The sequence below is a fragment of the Sus scrofa genome, chromosome 9 (genome assembly GCF_054392235.1).
Source record: "Sus scrofa isolate SSC_HxYL_T2T_F1_AM1 chromosome 9, Sscrofa_HxYL_maternal_Yorkshire_Landrace_v2.0, whole genome shotgun sequence".
Classification (NCBI taxonomy): domain Eukaryota; kingdom Metazoa; phylum Chordata; class Mammalia; order Artiodactyla; family Suidae; genus Sus; species Sus scrofa.
Genome location: NC_139391.1, coordinates 10,609,172 through 10,625,547, shown reverse-complemented (window position 1 = coordinate 10,625,547; position 16,376 = coordinate 10,609,172). Strand labels below are relative to the sequence as shown.

General features: G+C 49.1%; 1 long non-coding RNA gene across 5 annotated transcripts in view; it reads left to right on the top strand.

Moving 5' to 3' along the window:
- Positions 1-14,675, top strand: part of LOC102163793 (uncharacterized) — a 34,503-nt gene extending 19,828 nt beyond the window's left edge. The window contains exons 3-4 of one of the 5 annotated variants that reach the window (XR_014814757.1): positions 8,897-12,873; positions 13,914-14,675. This is a non-coding gene — a long non-coding RNA (uncharacterized LOC102163793). Of the gene's footprint in view, positions 1-8,753; positions 12,874-13,881 lie in introns of all 5 variants that reach the window. The other 4 variants (XR_014814754.1, XR_014814753.1, XR_014814756.1 and 1 more) reach the window with 4 other exon arrangements.
- The last annotated feature ends 1,701 nt before the right edge of the window (positions 14,676-16,376 follow it).

The window sequence follows — 16,376 nt, the reverse complement described above, 5'->3', positions numbered from 1 at the left end:
GTGCTCAAGTGTTACCGCTGCGCTGGAGTCTTCTCAGTGGAAGCAGGCTCCGCAGTTTCCAATGAAGTTGCTATGGGTGTTGGGAGGAGCCCCAAATAGCCCACAATCGCCTCCTCTCCCTCTGCACCCCCAGAATCCCAACCACGACAGAATAGCATGATGACTTGCTTCCTTGGGGGACTTCCAGCCAGTGGAGCATTTCAATAAACAAACAATAAACGCGTGGAACAAATGAGCGAGGGAAATGCAGGCTCTCAAGAGGAGGATGGAAATCCGACTTGGCAAGGGGCTGTGACTGCTTCTAAGGCTGATAGATTTATGATTGGGAATTTTGTGTTTCCACATGGACCTTGCCTGACTCTATTATGCTAACAGGCAGGGCCGGATGGAGAGTGAAAGTGATTTGGGGGCGATAGGAGACCTAGATTCTTTTGACTTGGAAAGAGCTTTGAGTTTGTACATTCCATCGTCAAACACAGGGGTTCTAAATGGTCTTAGGGGGGTACAGATGCTTTGTGCACGCATGTGCTCTTTATCTGCTCTCCCTCTCTCTTACACAACACACACACACACACACACATCCACATACACACTCACACCTATACATAAGGAATAATTTTTAAAAAAACCACTTGGTCACATGCTCATGCTTCCCCAAGAAATCAGATAGATTCACTCAGTGGGTTAAGGATCTGGCATTGCCTTAAGCTGGGGCATGGGGCATGGATTCTGCTTGGATCTGGCGTTTCTGTGGCTGTGGTGTAGGCTGGCGCCTGCAGCTCTGATTCAACCCCTAGCCTGGAAACTTCCATATGCCTTGGGTGTGGCCCTAAAAATTAAAAAAGAAAAAAAAAAAAAAAAGAAAGAAAAGCAAGGGAGTTCCCAGTGTGACGCAGTGGCTTAATGGTCCAGCTTGTCTCGCTAGAGGCACCTGCGTGATCCTTGGCCCAATCACAGATTAAGGATCCAGCTTGCTGCAGCTGGGGCTCAGATTCAATCCCTGGCCCAAGAAAGTCCATATGACACAGGAGTGGCTGATAAAACAAAACAAAACAAAACAATAACAATAGAGACGTGTAAGCATTTTCATTTGCGGGGGCGCTCAGGAAGGATTTAGGCATTTCAGATTTTCCTATTTGTCTAAGTCAAACCAGCCATCTCCATTCCAAGTCTCAGGATTCCATTCTTTCCCATTCATGCCTTGACTTTCATCTAAAAAAAACCTGAGAGGGAGTTCCCATCGTGGCTCAGTGGGTTAAGAACCCAACTAGTATCCATGAGGATGCGGGTTCAATCTCTGGCCTCGCTCAGTGGGTCAAGGATCTGGCATTGCTGTGAGCTGTGTTGTAGGTTGCAGATGCAGCTCAGATTCCGCATGGCTGTGGCTGTGGCTTAGGCTGGCAGCTACAGCTCTGATTTAACCTGGGAACTTCCACATGCCATGGGTGTGGCCCTAAAAAGACAAATAAATAAATTTTAAAAATTGAAAAATAAAAAGCCTGAGGAACCTATGGATTCCAGTAACATTATAATTGGGCAGATACAGTATCAAAGTTTGAATCTGATTTTCAATTATATCAGTCCTGAAGTCATAATAGGTCAAAAGTTATTTTAGAGCCAGAGTATAAGTGCTCAGTTTCTCTGAATGTGCCCAGAACTGAGAGTTGGAAACTCTGAGCTTGCGATTTTCTTTCCATAAGCCTCCCAGAGCAGTCAGAAGCAGCCAACCCATCTCAAAATCCCTGTCCTAATTGTCAACGTAAGTCATTTCAGCAGCAAGTTGGTTTCCCAAAGACCAGTCTTCAGCAGGCGCTGAGCATTTCATCCCAAGTATTCACAAGTGATAGTTTAAGTCATTCCTTTGCTGTTGCATGTCATGGATTTCTAGATCCTGGGAGAAAGGGTCCACCAGGGGCCCCAATGTGCCCAACTGCCTGGCCTCACCCTGCTCGGACACTGGGTCATTTCTATAACTAGGCTCAAAGTCAGTTACATAGATCAAGGTCACCGCAGCATGACCGTTGTACAGCTCTTGGCTCCACAAGGTTCTTAGCCCTTGCCCAGGGATCCTCAGTGACCCTGCCACCCCGGTGCCTGGGTAGCTGCCATCTGGCCCCACTGCGTTACTGAATGGGACTCGAGGGTGAGGAAATCAGCTACACATATGTTGTTGTTGCTGCTGTTTGAGATGCTGTGAGAGACACCGTCTTTCTCTGATCCGCTGCATGTGTCTGCTTTCGGGGTCTACGTACGGAGTGGGGCGAGCCCGCGTGGAGTCCCATTGCTGCTCACCATCTTCCATGAAGTTGGGGCTCTTCCCTGCTACCGTATCCCATTTTCCACCGACAATGAGGTCATTGCTGAGGTCAAGCCCAATCCAGGTTATATAACAATCCCAGAGCCCCCTCCGAGGCTCCGTCTCCCAGAGCTGCTTTCCACATCAATTACTGTTCCAGGCAGTGGCCACTCAGAGACGCAAATCATTCTAGGTCTGGGGTGTCCAGTACAGGAGCCATTAACCACACGTGCCTATTTACATTTAAGTTATTTAAATTAAACGTAATTAAAGAGGCAGTTCCTCAGTCACGCGGGCCACCTTTCAAGAGCTCAGTTGCTACCTACGCCTGGCAGATGCCACATTGGTCAATGCAGCTAGGACACTTCTGTCATCACAGAACATTCTATGGGACAGCACTGCTCCGGATCATTTCAAGCATAAGGGAATTTAAAGCAGCACGTTGGTGGGCGTATGGGAGTAACCCAAGGAGGAGAGGGCTCAGGAGGGTTAGAAGAGAAAAAGGGAGGAGTTCCCGTCGTGGCGCAGTGGTTAACGAATCTGACTAGGAACCATGAGGTTGTGGGTTTGATCCCTGGCCTTGCTCAGTGGGTTAAGCATCCAGTGTTGTCGGGAGCTGTGGTGTAGGTCGCAGGCACAGCTCGGATCCTGCGTTGCTGTGGCTCTGGCGTAGGCGAGTGGCCAAAGCTCCAATGAGACCCCTAGCCTGGGAACCTCCATATGCCGTGGGAGCGGCCCAAGAAATGGCAAAAAGACAAAAAAAAAAAAAAAAATGCAACTTGCAAGTTTCTACACTTCTTGTAATACTAAAGAGAGCGCCGAAGGATGGATATGTATCTTCAAGCAAACAAACAACCGCAGAGTCAGGGTTTTATCGATGATAACACTCTTAGGAGATGCCAGGACTTCCACCCTGCAGCTCACATCCATTCCCTGATCTCTAGCACCTGCCCCCCTGCCCTTTATGTTCCAGCTACACAGAATTGCTTCCAATTCTGCTCTGGACTCTGATGACCTTGCGCCTCCTCAGGTCTTACAAATACTGTTCCTTCTGCCTGGAACACACTTTCCCTTGCTCATCGCCTAGCTGGCTATTCTCATCCTTCAGATGTCGGGTCAGATGTCACTTCCTCTGAGAGACTTTCCACGACCTTTCCAATGTGTCTAAACTAGCCTCATCTCCCCCACCTCCTACCCCAGCCATCAAGTCATCCTGTTTGGAGGGGCAGGGGGGCATGCCCGCAGCATGCAGAAGTTCCGGGCCAGGGATTGAACCCACACCACAGCAGTGAGCAGAGCCACAGCAGAGACAACACCAGGTTCTTAACCCGCTAGGCCACCAGGAAACTCCATCATCCTGTTTACTCTATAGTCCTTGTTTTAGTGGAAAATTATCATCTGTGTTTATTATCTGTCTCCCTTCACTAGAATGTTTTCCCTTCAGGAAAACAGAGGGCTTGTGTGTCTTGTTTGGCACTGTATGCTGGCGTTTAGAACAGTGGCTGGCATGTAAGAGGCCCTCAATAAATACATATTGTCTGGGAGTTCCCATCGTGGTGCAGCAGAAACGAATCCAGTTAGGAACCCTGAGGTTGCGGGTTTGATCCCTGGCCTCGCTCAGTGGGTAAGGATCCAGCGTTGCTGTGAGCTGTGGTGTAGGTCGCAGATGTGGCTCGGATCCTTCGTTGCTGTGGTTGTGGGGTAGGCTGGCAGCTGTAGCTCCGATTCAACCCCTAGCCTGGGAACCTCCATGCGCTGTGGGTGCGGCCCTAAAAAAAAAACCAAAATATATGTAAGAATGAATAGTTTCCATCCATTCTTCAGGTCTGAAATTTTTTCTGTCTCTCTAGCTGGCTAAGGTATTTTTGCTTTGTGTTCTAAAAAGAACCCATAAATCTCCCATTGTGACACTTAAAACTACTGTAATTACTTACATCTAATCACTTGCTGGACTTCAACTCGGTGAAAGCAGGGACGATGTCTTTCTGGTTCACGCTGGAGTTCCCAGTTTCTAGCACGGTGCCCGGGATATAGCTGAAGTGAGAAATTACTTGATGGATTTGGGCCTGGGAGAAGATTTAGGGATGGGTATATTGAAACGAAGCAAAAAAAGCCAACAAGCAATTATTAACTCTGGAAAAACTCCAGGAAAAATCTTGACAAAAATGGAAATGCCATCACAAAGCCCTATACGGCTTGACTATAAATAATATTTACAGAGTCATAATCAGGGTCCACAAGACTGTATTAGTTACATTAGACTTTACAAGTTGTTAATGTTATGATATTTTTCTATGCTGGTTAGTAAAGAGTAGCTACCCCGAGCTCCCTGAGTTCCCCGCTACCACTGCTCCAGCTGCCCACACCACCCCGCGCCCCCCATCTTAGGGCTCCCTGAACTTTCCTAGGATCCAGCAACTACAGAGAAAATACCTGGCCCAGCCAGGGGCTCCAGACCCTGCTGGCAAGGTCAGCCTCTTTTCTTTTCCTTTTTTTCTGGCTGAGCTTGCAGCATGTGGAAGTTTTCCCAGGCCAGGGATCTAACCTGCTCCGTAGCAGTGACGTCCATAGAGCCACAGCAGTGACAACGCCAGATCCTTAACCACTAGGCTGCCAAAGCACTCCCAGGCTAACATCTCCTTGGATCAGTGCATGCCTGTGCCAGTCAGCAGCCTCCAGCCCCTCCCGGGCATAGCAGGGACTTTGTCTTTTTTGTTCACGCTTGAGTTTCCCTGGAAGGCTAAATTCACCCCTGCTTGCTACTACTACACCTGCCTGGACCCAGGGAGCCCTGCATAGGGACCAACCAGAGACACCAGGCTGCCAGCCAATGGCTGGCCTGCCTCACCTCTGACACATCAAACCCCACCCCTGAATGTCCCACCTCCCCCCAGCAGGCTCTGGATTTACCCCTGAGAGATGGCAGAGATGGCAGTCCTGGAGAGAATGCTGGCATCTGAGAGGGTAAATTGCTTTTGTTTTTGTTTTTGCTTTTTATGGCTGCACCTGTGGCACATGGAGGTTCTCAGGCTAGGGGTCAAAGTTGAATTGGAGCTGTAGCTGCTGGCCTACACCACAAGCATAGCAACACCAGATCTGAGCCCTGTCTGTGACCTACACCACAGCTCCTGGCAACGCTGGATCCTTAGCCCATTGAGCAAGGCCAGGGATCGAACTTTCGGCCCCATGGATGCTAGTCAGATTCGTTTCCGCTGAGCCACGACGGGAACTCCTGAGAGGGTAAATTTTTTAGTGATACTCCCGGCCATAACATAAATACCACATAATGATTTAACCATAAGTTGTGATATAATTATATTGGAAGATGGGGCAGGGAAGTGGTATTAGAGAAATCTATTGTTCAAAGTCAATAGATAATGTCTGAACTTAAAAAATCAGGAAGCAACAGGATAGCTCTATGATTTGGAAGATGGAAGTAAATGCTGAAAGAAACAGCTGGCAGAGCTGAGAGGCAGGGCTTGGTGTGGGGAGAGATGGAAGAGGAATTATTGTTTTTCGTTTTTTTTTTTTTATCATAAGCTTTAGAGGAAATTTGACTTTTTGACTTTAGAGGAATGTTACTTTTTTTCTCTCAGGAGACTGTTCCAGGGATCCTGATGAGAAGTGATGGCAATGAGAGTGTTCAATGGATCCGGATTGTAATTAGGGTATGAATGAGCCTAGCTTAGTAATTGCCTGGTACAGAGAGTGAGGGAGAGGGAGGAGAATTGGGGCGCGCAGCTGGGGTCAGAGGATGACTGTTTTTTAGTGAACACTTGGATCTGAGGGTCCCTCTGGTCACTACATAGAGCGAGAGTGACTAACTCTGCTATGGAGAATTGGAACTAGTCCACAGAGAAGGGGTATTTGAGCTGGGTCTTGAAGATAGTATAGGAGTTCCCAGTTCTGAGTTCCCGTCGTGGCTCAGCAGATTAAGAACCCGACTAGCATCCACGAGGATGCGGATTGGATTCCTGATCTCGCTCAGTGGGTGAAGGATCCAGTGTTGCTGTGAGCTGTGGCGTGGATCACAGATGCAACTCAGATCTGGCACGGCTGTGGCTCTGGCGTTGGCCGGCAGCTGCAGCTCTCATCCGACCCCTAGCCTGGGAACCTCCATGTGCTGCAGGTGCGATGAGCTCTGTGGTGAGAGGGTATGTTAAGGAAAGGATATTCTCTGGCATGGGTGATGGAGGATAACGGGAAGTACAGAGGCACAAAAGCATGAGAGCATCATTTTGGAGGGAGCTTAGTTGTCCTGTGCGGCTGCAGGGTGAGAGGCATGTTGGGGGAGAAGACGTTGAAAAATAAAGCAGGAACTAGAGTTTGGGGCCAGAATCCAAGAGCCTGTAATAGAGTCCAAGTGGTCCTCTCTCTTGAGCTGGTGACAGAATAACAGGTACAAACTTTTGGAAGAACAATTTGCAAATATACATCAGAAGCTGTTAAGATGTTTCTAATCTCTGTCCTAGTGATCATATTCTTGGGGATTTTTTTTTTTTTTTTTTTGTCTTTTTGCTATTTCTTGGGCCGCTCCCGCGGCATATGGAGGTTTCCAGGCTAGGGGTCGAATCGGAGCTGTAGCCTCCGGCCTACGCCAGAGCCACAGCAACGTGGGATCCGAGCCGCGTCTGCAACCTACACCACAGCTCACGGCAACGCCGGATCGTTAACCCACTGAGCAAGGGCAGGGACCGAACCCACAACCTCATGGTTCCTAGTCGGATTCGTTAACCACTGTGCCACGACGGGAACTCCTCTTGGGGATTTTTCTTAAGGAATACTTTTTTTTTTTTTTTTTTTTGCTTTTTAGGACTGCACCTGCGGCACATGGAGGTTCCCAGGCTAGGGACTGAATCGGAGCCACAGCTGCTGGCCTACACCACAGCCATAGCAACGCAGGATCCAAGCCACATCTGTCACCTACACCACAGCTCACGACAACACCAGATCCTTAACCCACTGAGCAGGGCCAGGGATCGAAGCCGAAACCTCATGGTTCCTAGTCGGATTCGTTTCCCCTGCGCCACAATGGGAACTCCAGGAATACTTTTTTTTAAAAGGATGAAGTGAGCAATATATATTAAGATATGTATTGCATCATTATTGGAAACCATGAAAAACTGGAAAACCACCAACTTTTCCATCAGAGGAGAACACCTATGTACAAGATGTGCATTCATCCAATGAATAATAAATATACAGACCAGAGTTACTTGTCAGGATTTAAGTGGACTTACCCAAGACACCTGCCAGGCCGGGGGGGCGGGGAGAAGGTCCAATGTGGGCGGGAGGAGAAGGGTGGAAGCCCAGTGCACGCAAGGTCAGCCCCCACGGGGGCGTGGGAAGGAGAGCCACCATTTAGGGGCATTTCCCTGTGGTCTCTCATTTATTTCTCACAACAACGATCCTATGAGGGTGGTACGGATGGCATCCCCATTTCACAGACAAGGACCTGAGGCTCAAAGGGATGGAGGGATCTACTCAGGTCCACCCAGCTTCAAAGTCGAGGAGCTGAGATGCCAGCCCAAGTCTGTGTGATGGCAGAGCCATGTTTTTCCTCTGCACCATGACGCCAAGTGACAGCTACACCCCAGGCCCACCATGGGGCACCCTTTTACATGGCCTGGGCATCTTTCTTCAGTCTTGGGAAAAACAGGGTCAGGCCTCTGTGGACACCAGAGATTGACAGTAATGTGGCAAAATGGAAAAAGCTTTCTGATACAAGGCTGAGTTGTAAGAATATGTCATCGTGTCAGCGATCAAAGCTGCCCCCTAAAACTGTGCCCACAGTCGCTGGCGGGCAGGGGCAAGAAGAGATGGAAACTAACATGTGAGTGAGTGGTTTTTCTTCTTTCTCCTCTTTTGAGGTTTTCGGTCTTATCACTATTATTGGCACAATAAAAAACCCTGTTATAATGAAAAATGGAAGGACAGAGACGATATGAGCCCCTTGGGTGACCCATGGCCATGCTTTGAGCCCAGCTGCAGCTCCTGGCTTTCCAAAGCCTTTCTGACAGCAGCCTTCGTAAAGAAGAAGTCAGACAAAGGAGGGAAGGAAAGAGACGCTGTACGCGATCCACGCCGAGAGGCCTCAGGTCCTTGCTGTCCTGCTTCAGATGTTGGTGTCACTGCTGCCTCTGTGTGATGCTCTCACCTGGGCAGAATGGCTGTGACCAGGGCTTCCCAGCCCAGACCGCTTTGGATCTAGTCGTTGCTAGTTCCTGTTCATTTGTAGCGTTGGCTCTCCCGCCTGGGGCTCGGGATGGGCCTGGCTGGAGGAAGGGCGGGTGCAGGATTCTCTGCCATGAGGGACTGAGGCCAAGGTGACCTCAGCTGGCCAAGAGAACAGTGAAACAGCAGCAGCCATGCCTGGGTTTCAGAGCTGGGGCCCAGCGAGTCTTCTTTTGCTCATCCTCACGCTCCCTGCCTTACTCGATTTTATTCTTTCCTCTAGATCACCGTTCCTTTCAGGATTCCATGCATTTGCCCGTGGTGTTCTATGCATGTGCCCTGGTGCTCCCGCTTCCTGACAGCGCTAACCCCTGCCCAGGCCTTAACGTCACTGCCTTGGTGAAACTTGTCCCGCTCTCCTTCTAGGGAATGAATCATTGCCTCCTCTGACTCCCACGGCGCTTGATGTGTATCTTGCCTACGGCAGTGGTATTTTTCTGCAGCATATGAGAGTTATTTACGTCCATGTCTGTTTCTCCCACTAAATGGGGAGCTTCTCAAGGTGGCCAAGGAACAGGTCTTATCCAAGTCTGATTCCCCAGACAGCGGGGCCAACATCTGGCATGTGGCAGGTGCTCGATCAACATGTGGAATGACATTGACTTACCACAGCCAAGTTCTTCCTCGTTCTGTGTCACGGACTCTCTGGGAAAGCTGTTGAGATTGTAGGCAGAGGACCAGTTGGTTTTAGATCCTTTTCTTTCCTGTGCATTTGGAAAGGGGCAGGAAGAGGAAGAGAGTTGAAGCTATCTGTGGATCCGTATGGCAGCGCTTTCAGCCAGGGGGCCTTCGAGACGGTAATGATGGGAATAATAAGTAACATGTGCGGGACTCTTACGCTTTCACACCCATTACCTCGGTCGGGCTTCGCAATGTCTCTAGGGTGTAACTGGGTAGGCAATATATGGCTTGTCCCCGTCTGACAGCCACGGAACCCAAGGTTCAGAAAAGAGATTTGCTCAGGATTACATCAACTCAAAGGAGAGCCAGGACACACACCTGTCAACTTCAAATCACATGCTCTTGGGATTGCAGGGGTGACTAAAACCCAGACCCTCTTCCTCTTGATAAATGTCTGCAGAAGGAAGGGAGGAAAGCCCCGTTTAACCCTTGAGAAGCTGTCCTGGCACCAGGCCCTCATTTTTACCCTCTTGCAAGTTTACTTGCTCATCTAGGGCTTTCGTTCCTCAAAAGTAGGAACGATGCCTCCTTGGCGATCTCTCCCCGCAAGGCAAGGCTTTGGCAGGCCCCTCACTCTGCTGGGTCTTGATTCTCATGTGTGCAGACGTTGAAATAGGGTCCCATTCCCACCAGCCCCCAGCACAGAGCCTGGCCCCCAGTTTCCGTCACGACGACTCTCAGCTCCAACACTAGAGGCCTCCAGGACTCCAGCGGACACGATGGAGTGTGTACCCTGCACGCTGCCGCCGCGTCCCAGGCTGGCCGTGGAAACGGAGCCACCTCCAGCCAGCAGGGCTGCTCGGCTCACACGGATCCACCTGGGAGCCTCATTCGTCATGGCAGATGACATAGTTAACACGTGTGGCCGGCACAACCAATTCATCAAAAGCGCCTGTGTGCCTGGCTCCATCGCCGCAGCCGAGGAACTACTGTAGGTGGGGCAGGCGGCACATCAGAGGAGCAGCGCCCGAGCGCTTCCCAAGTGGTTTTGATGAATGGCATGGACGTGTCTTTAATTGGTGCCAGGGTAGCGGCCAGAGAACTTATGGGAAACCAGGATGTTATGATTCCGTTCCCTGAAGGCCCATAAAGCCGTGAAAGATGAGGGACAGAATCACTGCTCGTTGAAAATTTATCGACCGTGCAGACCCAGAAAACACAAATAACTATCTGAATCGAAATCTGACCTCTTTTTCCCAACTCGTTGGAAGCCAAGCGTGTTCCCCTCTGTGCCCCCGCCTGCCTGCTGAGAGGTACAACTGAGTGAAAGGTGTGATTTCTAAGAAATGAGGGCTTTAGTGTGGGGACGGCACACTTGGCTTTCCCAGGTGGGCGGGGAGGTATCTGGGAGGCGGGGGCCCCCCCTCGCCCCACAAACATCTCTCCCTCCAGCCCGTCCCCATCCTGTGAACTGATATCAGAGGCTGAGCCACTTTGGGCAACGTGTCCATTCATACATTCATTCTTTCTTCTCCGCCCTTGGGGATTCACACGGAGTGCGTCCTGAATACATAGCACTGCTCTGGTGTCACGGGGAATACAGAACGGTGTCAAGGACAGATGCTCCCTCCCTTCCAGAAAAATCGTTATTTAGGGGAAAAGAGAGGACAGGTCCGCGGATAGACTAACACAGGATGGGTGCATCGCATAGAAAATGAAGCACTGGAATTTGGCATCGAGAGGACTTCGTTTCAAATCTCAGCCCTGATTCTTATTTCTCAGCCGCTACAGAAGTCACTCTGATTCTCTGCATTTTAACTGCAGGACGGGAGGGTAACATTGCACCTGGCAGTCGTGAGGCTCATACGGAGGTAGCTGAGCTGAAAGAACCCAGTACCGGACCTGGCACGGATCGATAAAGGGTTGCTCGTTCTGAGTGAGCATCGCCAGGCAGGTGCTGAGGAAGGGCCGGGTGAGGGTTCATGCATTCAAAGAATACATGTTTACCGATCACGGGCTTAGGGATTTAGACAGGATGCTGTGCCCTTGACAAGACGGAGGTCCTCCAGGGAGTAGCGATGCTATAGTGTGCTAGGAAGGGCAAATCGTTACAGATGTGCTGACAGACATCTGCTCTGAGTCACCAGGGAGGAAAGGAGATGCTGGGAAAGGCAATAGGAGAGATTCGCCTGAAGAGGCGATGCTTGAGCCGAATCCTAAACAATGAGAGTTTCATTTGCAGATGAAGTGCAAAAGGGTGTTCCAGGCACAATACCGCAGTGTCCTTTTTGTTTCTAGAATAAGCAGCAGTTATCCCCGGGGCTCTGGGAAACCTTGACATTTATAACCTGGCATTTTCCTGTTTATCCTTGTGTTTATTGTATTGTGTCTCCGCCACGAGAATGACAGGTCCAAGAGAACCTGAGATCTTGGCTCTTTTTCTCCACTCTGTCACAGCCCTGAGAACATTGCCTGGCAGAGCGTAGGTGTTTGATACATGTCTGTGGCCTGGACAAATAAATAAAAGACAAGAGGCATAGGAGGGCATACTGCCATTAAGGCGCATAAGCACAGGAGGGCATAGGAGGGCATACTGCAGTTAAGGTACCTGGTGCATGGTGGGCATTGATTTTTTTTTTTCCCTCCTAAAATTGAGCAACGAGGAATACCTAAAGCACAGACTGGAGGAATTGAGGTGGGAGGTGACAGAAGACACCTCTGGGCTGCTCCCTGAAGGCCAGGAAGGGTTGCCCATGTGATGGGATGTTGGGAGGGGCTCAGGAGGATTCAGTAAGATAACTTTTTAATCTCTTCCAACCTTAAGCGTCCAAGACTTTCCCCCCAAAATCATCTCTTGCCACCCTTCCGGTCTTCCTCACTCACACCCCTTCTTTCTCCTCCACCCGGTCTGGAGGCTGTAAGGACATCCGACGACGCACCATTTCCTGCCAGTGTTAATGGTGAACCGATGTGGTGCTTGTTCTCAGGTTTTACCGTCCCCAGATGGAGGTGGCCTCATCTCTCAGGCTGGAGACCCCCAGCAAAGGCAGCCTCTCTCCAGGGTGGCAAAGAGAGGGGACTGTTCACCCACCAGCACCTCCCTGGCCCTGCTCCCAGATCATTTTATGTCCTCTGGTCCTGGATCTGCTCCTTAGTTGGATGCACCTCAGTTCACTTGCTGGAGCACTGACGTGTGACTGGTGAACTGCGGCTGCTTCCTGTCCCAGGGATGCTGGGCCTCGGGGAGCATGGGAGAGAGACAAGAAAGAGAGCTTTGTAGGCGGTAAGCTTTGACAGTCATAAGAAAGGCCCAAACCCAACTTACACGTACACAGTGCTTAAGAATTAACAAAGCCCTAGAGAACTCCTATTCATGCTTCAAAGCCCTGCCCAAATGTTATCTCTTTTCACCCACCTTCAACTCTCCCAGGCAGAGCTAATCCTTCCCTCCACATTATGTAAAACCTCCATGGTAGCCCTTATTCCCTTGTGATGAATTTATTTGCGTATGTGTCTCATTTCTTCATTAAACCATCAGCTCTTTGGGGGCATATCTCTTCTCTTCCAGTAAAATACACTTAAAAAAATTATGGAGTTCCCACCGTGGCTCAGTGGTTAACGAATCCGACTAGGAACCATGAGGTTGCAGGTTCGATCTCTGGCCTCGCTCAGGGGTTAAGGATCCGGCGTGGCCATGAGCTGTGGTGTAGGTTGTAGACACAGCTCAGATCCCACATTGCTGTGGCTCTGGTGTAGGCTGGCGGCTGCAGCTCCAATTCGACCTCTAGCCTGGGAACCTCCATATGCCGAGGGAGCAGCCCAAGAAATGGCAAAAAGACAAAAAAAAAAAATTATATTGGAGTGGGGGATGGGGGTGGGAGGGATGGACTGACTGGGGGTTTGGGATTGGCATATGCACACGGTGGTATATGGAACGACTGGCCAGTGGGGCCCTGCTGTATAGCATAGAGAACTCTACCCAGAATTCTATGATAATCTATGCGGGAAAAGACGCTGAGAGAGACTGGATATGTGTCATGTATGACCGGTCACTTTGTTGTACAGCAGAAATTATCACAGCCTTGTAAATTAATTACACTTCAATCAAACTTAAAGCAATTGTTTTGGAGCATAGTTGATTTACAAAGCTGTGTTAGTTTCAGGCATACTGCCGGGAAAACACCTTTCTTTCTTTCTTAAAAAATAACTTTCAGGAGTTCTCACTGTGGCTCAACGGGATTGGCGGTGTCCTGGAAGCGCTAGGACCCAGGTTCCATCCCCAGCACGGAACGGGGTTAAGGACCCAGTGTTACCGCAGCTGCAGCTTAGGTTGCAACTATGGCTTAGATCTGATCCCTGGCCTGGGACTCCACATGCTGTGGGACGGCCAAAAAAGAAAAATAAAAAAATAATAATTTTCGGAGTTCCCGTGTGGCTCAGTGGGTTAAGCATCTGGCGTCATCACCACAGTGGCTCTGGTTGCTGCTGTGGCGCGTGTACAATCCCTGGACCAGGAACTCCCGCATGCCACAGCTGCAGACAAAAAACACATTCTTTCATCATATGTATTTTTCTAAAAGCAGCACCTATGTTATAATGATTGAAAATTATGTATATAATTATGTATATAAAAGTATAATGAAGAAAATGTTATTTTTACTTTTTCATTTTTAAAATTAATTTATTTTGTCTTTTTTAGGGCTGCACCTGTGGCATATGGAGGTTCCCAGGCTAGGGGTCAAATCAGAGCTGCAGCTGCCAGCCTACACCACAGCCACAGCAATGCAGGCTCCAAGCCGCATCTGTGACCTACACCACAGCTCACAGCAACACTGAATCCTTAACCCACTGAGCAAGGCCAGGGATCAAACCCACGTCCTCAGGGATACTAGTTGGGTTCGTTACTGCTGAGCCACCACAGGAACTTCTAATGAAGCAAATTTTAAATCACCTATAATTTCATCACCCAGATAAAACCATTGGTAGCATTTTGAGTATATCTTGAACCTTTTTTTTAGCACATAGAAAGTAAAAATTGGCTATATAATGCATGTGATTTTACAGTCTGGTTTCAGCATCTATTCTATTGTGAACATAAAGACATCATTGACAATTCTTCAAAAACATCCTTTTTGGGGGGAGGGGCATGCCTGGTGGCATATGGAAATTCCCAGGCCAGGGATCAAAGCTGCACCACAGCAGTGCCCCTGCAGTGACAACGCGGGAGCCCTAACCTGCTGGGCCATGAGAGAACTCCCCAAAACACCATTTTAAATGGTTGCATTTATTTCATGTAATGAGTATACCACAACTTACCAAACAGTTTCCTCACTGTAGGACATTGGGGCTAGCTACCTGTTTTTTGTTTGTTTGTTTGTTTGTTTGTTTGTTTGTTTGATTTGGCTGTTCCCACGGCATATAAAACTTCCCTCGCCAGGGGTCGAACCCAGGCCACAGCAGTGACAACACCAGATCCTTACTTCTTTTTACTCTTTTACAAATAAAACGAATAGCTCTATACATACATCTTTTTCTGCATCTTTGACTATTTCCCTAAAAAATATTCCTAGAAATGGAATTTCTAGCTCAACTGGTTTAACCTCTTTCAGGGTTCTTGACGCTCTCTGCCACATGGCTCTGAGATCCGGCTGACAACGCCACCAACGCATGAATGTGCCATCCCCCAAAGCCCTGACCTACATTCCGTATCACCCCACTGCAGTCTCTACCAAGAACAGGGCTCTTTTCACAATTCCCCTCCAAGTGAGCAATTTTTATTTTTTTCTTCTTTTTTAAATAAACATTTAATTAATTAATTTTGTCTTTTTTAGGGCCGCACCTACGGCATATGGAAGTTCCCAGGCTAGGGGTCAAATTGGAGCTATAAAAAAAAATAATAAGCCACAGCAATGCAGGGTCCGAGCCATGTCTGTGACCTACACCACAGCTCACGGCAACGTGGGATCCATGACCCATTGAGAGAGGCCAGGGATCGAACCTGTGTCCTCATGGCTGCTAGTCAGATTTGTTTCTGCTCAGCCACGACGGGAACTCCAGCAACTTTTCTTAAACACAGCAAAAATTATTCAACCGCTCCTAGAATTGCTTTCTTCCACGATATCAGCTCCGGAGGGTATATTTATTGGAACAGCTTTTCTGTTGCTTTAAACATTTCTATAATTTTGATTTGAAAATTGCCTGAAGAGCAGACAACCTGTTCTCTTGCATCTAAATTGCAATACAATTCTGCCTTTGGGGAACGATTTTTTATTTTTGGCAACAATCAAAAGCCATTTGGAACTCGAGGTAAATGAGACGAGGAGCTGCAGCTGGTTCGGGGTCAGAAAGGAGGTGCAGTTTCACAGTAATGAGATTGAGGTCTTTCTGTGCCTTGTAAAGGGAAGCCCCACAGGCGTTCTTGGGCGGTCATGGCATCATCAGAGCAAGGGCCGGGCCTCCCAGCACAACCACTCCAAAGTGGTTACACGCAGGTGGAGGCATGAGTCTAGCCCGTGCCTCATGACTTCATCACTCCTCCATGTAGAGCCCCACGTACAGGTGTCACTTCATTTCAGAGCTGATCCTGTCCCTCCTTCTCTCTTCATCAAGCCCATTTGGGCCTGATGTGATGCCAAGACCCAGATCTTAGCAGGTCAGTTTAGGGGGAGGGCGCAGCACAGGGTAGCAGTGGAAAGAGCCTTTGGACTGCAGTCAGAAAGAACTAGAAAGAGCGAGCCTGGCTCTGCCTTTTTCCAGCTGTGGGTTAGGCCTCATTTGTAGATGATTTTACTTCGTAGGGTCGTTATGAGACACGGAGACTCCGTAGACCCGCACAGCTACCCTGCGTTGAGCCCAGGACTGTGCTTCATTTGCACAAGGCAGACCCTGCTCTTTGGCCACCAGAAGCTATGTCTCCTTTGCTACCTCCCACCTCAGCTCTCTAGCCGTGAGGGGTGATTGTCTGGCCCCGTTCTGGTCGATGGAATTTAGGTGGAACTCTGCTGGGAGTTATTGGGAGAACTGTCGCTTTCCTGATGAAACAGGACGGCTAAGTCCAAACTGTCTTCCCACTCCCACCCCGTCCTGCCTTGAACTTGGCGGTGAAGGGTGGGCGTCACCGCCACCTTGTCATCAAGATGGCAAGGCCAAACGTGCACCTCTGGAATTCTTGTTATGTCAGAAAGTAACCACTATGTTTTGAAGTCACTGTTAGTCATTACTGGCA